At 45.2% G+C, this 6,410-nt stretch overlaps 1 long non-coding RNA gene across 1 annotated transcript; it reads left to right on the forward strand.

Annotated features, from left to right (window-relative positions):
- The first annotated feature begins 381 nt into the window (after positions 1 to 381).
- LOC135913967 (uncharacterized) lies at positions 382 to 4,452 on the forward strand. Its single transcript, XR_010568179.2, has 3 exons — positions 382 to 744; positions 1,515 to 1,601; positions 4,257 to 4,452. It is a non-coding gene; the product is annotated as an uncharacterized lncRNA (long non-coding RNA).
- The last annotated feature ends 1,958 nt before the right edge of the window (positions 4,453 to 6,410 follow it).

A 6,410-nucleotide genomic window follows, 5' to 3' on the forward strand; every position in this document is an offset into this window, starting at 1 on the left:
GGGAGCAGCGAAATGCGTAATTCACGGTTTTTATGAGAGGTAACTGAAGTGAAAATCGTTCGAATAGCGTCACCGCAACGGCTTTCTAAAGGGTTAACATTTTCGGATCTCGAAGGCCATGCTTTTGCTGGCTGCAGATAGCCGAAGCGATTCAAATTGAAAATGCGTTATAGAATTTCTTTCTATGCCAAGCTATAGCTTACAATATAGACTTATCTTTGGTTCTCTTTGTCTTGCAACAGCTATGCGCAATTAGGCAGCCGCACAAATCCTCAGATGACGCTAGCCGAGACATTGGCTGGCCCCAACCGACCTGTTCGTGGCGCCACCTACCGTCCCGTTTCCTATCCAATCCAATCCAATCAGCCTGTCGCTCTTTTTTCGAGTCGGTCGGGTGTGCGAGCTGCAACGATGTGCTTGTTAGATCGTGTGTTTTTGTGTTTGCTGTAAACAAATGTGACTTAGTTCGCGTGCGCATAAGCGCCACAGACAACTTGTGTCTCGCTGCAAACTCGCCGTGTGCGTGGCGCGCCAGCGAAATGTGGACCAACGATGTTCATGCTGTGGAGTGCGTTCCCTTTGTCTCTGGTTGTCGTGGAAAGTTGGGTGGACGTCGCGAAGAAATAATGCGTGTTGTTAGCGTGCCACTGCTCGTCCACTATGCACCGGTATGTCTGCTGGGAGTAGCATCGAAGCACTGGCAACTTGGAGGGCGCTTTTCGACCGCGTCGGGCCGTTCAAAAGGTGAGTAACCGTGCTTGCTAACTACACACGTGTTGTGCGTGCTTCTCGTGTGGGCATAGGGTGCCTTGCGAACGTAGGAAAGAGAACTCCCACGACAACAGTGAAACCTATGCCGATGCTTGCTGGGTGTCAGAGTTTAGTTGCGCGAATTAATTGCCATAATGCAGAATTGAAAATCTTGATAAGCGTTTTCTTCTGATGAGAAAGATTACGTTCAGAAATAATCGTGTTCATCATGCGCGCTTGTGCGTGAGCTCCCGTTTTTCTGCTGAAGTCGCATGATAACGACTCATCTACCTCTTGACCGATTCTTACTGCTATGACGGTTCCTCGCTTATAAATGATTCGACGTTGTAGATAATCTCTGCTTACAAGGTTTTCGATTTACGAGCAGTATTGGGGAAAAAAAATGTAAGCAATCACAGCGTGCTACTAGTACAGGTTTGTTTTGAAGGGGTGTTGCCATAACTTCGACGTAAGTAAACATTACAAGGGATAGTTACTTAAAGTTATGAAAGAAACTCTAGAATCGTTATGTAAACAAACATTCATGTAATGCGCTGCTGCTCCTGCGTGTGAAATTTTGCCTTGTTGAAGGGGTCCCTGTTATCGTGACATTCATCAGTAACTTTGACTTTGTGCTCGGTTGCCACCCTGCACCAGTGCATGCATTGTTTTCATGACTGTTTTTACATGCTCCTTGCATGTGTTCACTATGTGATAGTCTTACTGTGCCACAGCTATAAGTTAACACAGAATTCTCTTTGTAGTGGTGAAGCCGTGACCCACAACAGTGTCCACATAACCCGTGGCCATGGCTGCAGCAACACGGCGTGTAATCTGGATGGATATGTCAGGTATGCTTTAAGTGTACGTGTTCACAAAAGTAGGATCTCGGTATCATTAGTGGATAAGTGTATCGACATATTACTTAATGCATCTTGCTAAATAGGCTAAATATTTCTGCAACATCATTCCACTTGCTGCTTATTTGTGTTTGTAGATATTATGCACACATTATCTTGTTCTGTTAAAACTACACGTCGCATGTCCTGACGTTTAGTATTTTTCTCGCATCAATTGCTTGGCTGCAAGTCCATTTTATTTTTGCCTATTACACAGTATGTTTCTTTTTATCTTGGTTTTATTTGTTTGGAACTGTTTCTTATGCTGTAGCCCATATTTCCCTGTTTTCCTTTCTGCTTATGATACACACATGTGCTGTTTTTGTCCATGTAAGAATTCGAAGTGTAGTGTGCCATATATGTCACAGGTCTAAGCACGCAGTGTGCCTACCATTGTTTAACATTGATATTTACAATCATGTCTGTCTTGTTCTCAGAATAACTGTCACTGGCAAATACACATTTGATGAACTAGAATTTCTTGAAATGAAATAGGAAGGCCAGTATTCATTGTGCTGCAGTTACTTAAGTAGTGAGGTGTTTTCTGGTAAGCTTTCTATTTTTTCTCTCACTTTCTTCGTATTCTTTTCTTAGCAAGCTGCCCTTATTCATGCTGGTGGGCATTGTAGCAGTTGTGAGTGTGTTTACTGCAGCAATGTCACAGTTAGTTTGCACACACTACAGGATGCCAACAGATACCCATCACTGTTTTTGTGCATTTCTGAGAACCAGATGTGTCCACTCGGCGAAACTTGTAGTGTCCATTTGAATTTACCAATCAGTTCATGTAACATTTCAGGACAAAATTTACGCAGTGAGAGAAGGGAGACTATGCAACATGACCTTGGCTAACAACTGACTGTTTAAGTTGTTGGAAGGACTAACAAAAATAGCACTGGATGTGCACTTGTGTTGTGCACCAGTTAATTTGAGAGGGGTGGCAGAAGTTATAATTCACAGGCATAAAATCATGGTAAATGGTGTCTGCATAAAAAGAAGTAAATAGGCACAGACTAATTTCTATCCCTTGTAATCTACAAAGGATGCCTTTCTTCATGCATTGATAATGGGGGCTGGCTCACACTTATTGTTATTTATGTGGTGCGCCTGACTGATTTCTCTTGCCAATTTTGAGCCATGGGTGAAAACAGATAAACAATCCTAATCTGGCCTGAAGCCCCATTGCAGATATGTGTGGCCAAGTCGGACGAGCATACTGGTCTTTTGAATGAAATATGGTGATCTCACAGGTACATATTTAGGCACCAGCCAGTCTGCGCTATGTACATTTGACCACATGTGAAAGGAATACAGCACAGTGCCTCTGACACGCACTGGACAAATTTGGTGCTACCTTTAACCAAGCAAGCCTCGCTTGCCTCCTTGCGTTTCTCGATTCACTTTTCAATTCAATCAGTTCATGTAACTTTTGAGGACAAAATTTGCGCAGCGAGGGAAGGGAGACCATACAACATGACTGTTGTGCATATGCTGCCTAATTTATTTTTGCTGAAAATATACGTGCATTGCAGTCCACAAGTGAATTGACAAAGGCACCCAGGCATTGGAGGCTTGCTTAGTTAAAAATACCCAAAATTTGTCTCGTATCTTTCAGGGTTAATGTAGGCTACTCTTTTGATCACGTGCATATTTGGTCCAATGTACATCGGGCACGCTGACTAGCCGGTGCCTCAGCATGCGCCTAGGAGAGCACCATAATTCACTCAAAGGACCAGTGTGCTCGTCTTATTTGACCATGCATTGACACGACAAGCTGTGCACTGGATTTAGCTTGTTTATCTGTTTCGTTCGCCTATGGCAACCAACTGATACAACAAAATCAGTGAAGAATACCACAGCCAAAAATGGGACGTGTGTCAGTCGACGCTCATTATGATTGCATGACAAAGAGGAATACTCTCTAATGACGTGGCATAGCAACCACCATGCTTATTTATTAAATTATTTTTATGCAAGCTTGTTTGTCATGCTTCTACGCATTTGTTTTTCAACTTGTGCCCTCCCTCTGAAAGCAGTGCTCGGGTGTAAATGATAAAAAACCCCAGACATGGTGTGGTGTATTTCTTGAATGGGATATATGCCATCATTCAGGAGGCCAGCACATGCATGACATAGTAGGCTTGGAATGTATGAGAACTGTGCCCGTAGCTGATGCAAATATTCTATAACGACTGGCACTTGGATGTCTCTGGGATGCATTGGGTTGCCCATACACAAACACTCCTACGCTCATTTCCATGCCAAGTAATTAGTGAGAATTTCTCATTCACGCTAGCAATCCACAGACACTGCTGTCCTTTGTCAAGTGGAAACCAATATAGCTGAAGTAGTTCACGACATGTACACACGCCACAGCTGATCCATGTTGCACATTTGTTCAGCCAAGAGCAATTTCTGCTTACTGTAGTTACTGCTGCACCCAAAGGCCACACAGTGGTTCCTCAACTTTGTGTGAACCGACACCACATAAATTTTTCGCAGAACTAGCTATAACGTCTCCAGACCGTTCTGCAGCAAGTGATACAGCGTGTATTTCTGTGGTTGATTGCCAAGTTTTGTTAATTATCTGTCCTTTCTACCATGCAGGGTACACATGCACTTACTTCAAGATGACGACACTCCACCTCAAGAACAGCTTCTCCTCAGTGATAAGTAGCGAGATTAAATGAAAGGGAGATATCACATCTGTAACCAGGCTGATACTGTGTTTTCCTTTCATTTAACCTCCTTCTGCATTTAAGGAAGCATTGATATGCCCAATAAATGTTTTTGTTAAATTTCTTTCGTTGAGTAATGTCTAACATGCAGCATATGTAGGGCCCATGTACATGTCAGAAGTGCTGCATCTTCACTGGACATATATGCATACAGGCTGCATATATATAGCACCAAAGATAGTCACGCACAGGTAACATTTTTAAATAAGGTCTGACTGCCATTGGGACACATGAGAAAATGTTACCACACGTGGTGGCCAATTTTGTTATAGGAGTAATACAAGCACCGGCAGTCTAATGTATAAGCTCATTAGAGATTCGCTAGGAAGACGTGAGAAAGTCACAAGAAAACTGCTTTGGAGCGCACATTAGGAAGACATTTCATGCTCACAAGAAAAGCACTCGTCAAGAGTTCTACAGAAAGACGGTGGCCAATATGTTATAGAATGACATTAGGAATACATCAGAAAATTCCAAAGAAACTCATCAGAAAGTCTAATGGCTGTGATGTCAAAACTCGTCAGACTTTCATGTGAAACTCATCTCATATTTTCATAAGGGTGGTGCATGATAGTTACGACACCCTGTATACATGTTTCCCTTTCCCCCGCCCCCATCCCACCAAAAAAAAAATGGCTGTGGCTTAGCTAAGGTTAAGCCCAGGATGCGAAGCATACTATCCTTTATTTTAGTTGTTGAACTGTTTAGCCTGGTGAACTGCTGTTGCTTGGCTATATTTGGTTCGGCTAGACGAAGAAACAGCTCATGCGTTACTCTGCTTCGCCTTCAAGAGTGGAACGCGACAGCGTTCCCGTCGACCCGCCAAGGGGTGTAAGACAATGGGCTACGGCACAGCGACTACGCGCCCCGCATTGGACGCGGTGAGCGTCGAGCAACGCAGCGTTCGGCGCGGCAACGAAATGTGCGCCTAAGCAAGCGACGCACGCCTGAGCCTTAGAAACAGCTCGCTTCTAAGGCAACACCGCATTCACTAGAGGCGCTTTTGTACCACTTTGAAGCATCGTACTCGTGGCTCAATAAATAAAGAAAAAAAAAGTACTCGTGGCTCAATGGTAGCGTCTCCGTCTCACACTCCGGAGACCCTGGTTCGATTCCCGCCCAGCCCATCTTGCAAGAGTTGAGCGAAAGCCACCTAGAAACAAGCCCACGAGCGACGGCTCGAGTTGGAGCACCGTTTCTCCTCTGTCGTGACGTCACGGTGTCACGTGGTCAGCCTTGAAGGCGACGCCGCGAGTTGAGCCCCATTTCTCCTCTGTCGTGACGTCACGGTATCACGTGGTATGGCATGGGGTCAAAGGTCATTGAAGGCGACACCGCCGCGCTGAGGAGCTGGGTTGAGCTCTCGTAATATGCTTCGCACAAAAGAAAGAAAATTGGTGTACCAGGAGGCGTTCCCAGCCCTCTCACAACCTGGCTCCCTGCCCTTTGTCAAGTGCGTGCCTCTCTTCCAGGCTACGCCACTGCTGAGGGCTGTCTTTGTGGTAGTTCCCTATATTTAAAATATGTATATAGATTGTTAAAAGATCTCACTGTACCTCACATCAGCAGCGCGTGTTCAAGCTAAGCGCAAGGTTTATTGGACAGCGCAGTAAAACGTCAGTGGGCCCCTCTTTGTTCAAGTGACTGAAAAGCGTCAAGTTCTTGCTCAGGCCTGTCGGGGGGACGCCCATAGCATAAAAAACTAGCGTCTGGGTAGTAACCGCGCGCAGAAACACGCACTCTGTAAAAATAAAAATTGAGGCGTGCTGCCATCTGCCGAAAAGGAGAGAAACAACGCGCATAGCTTCTCGATTGGCTTAGCGCGCTTCATTTGCTAGTCTCGGAGGCTGACAAGAGCATCACTTTGCTTTGCCGCGCGGCCACTGGTGTCGCTAGAATATGGAGTAGTAAAGTTTCCGTCGGCGCGTTCAGGTGGCGCCGCCGTTCTTCTCGCGCGAAAAGTGATGCGAAGTTCCGTAGACGCTTCTCTGCGGCAGTGACAGGACGGCGTGCGACGGCGTGG

The sequence above is a fragment of the Dermacentor albipictus genome, chromosome 5, assembly GCF_038994185.2.
Source record: "Dermacentor albipictus isolate Rhodes 1998 colony chromosome 5, USDA_Dalb.pri_finalv2, whole genome shotgun sequence".
In the NCBI taxonomy this organism is placed as follows: Eukaryota; Metazoa; Arthropoda; class Arachnida; order Ixodida; family Ixodidae; genus Dermacentor; species Dermacentor albipictus.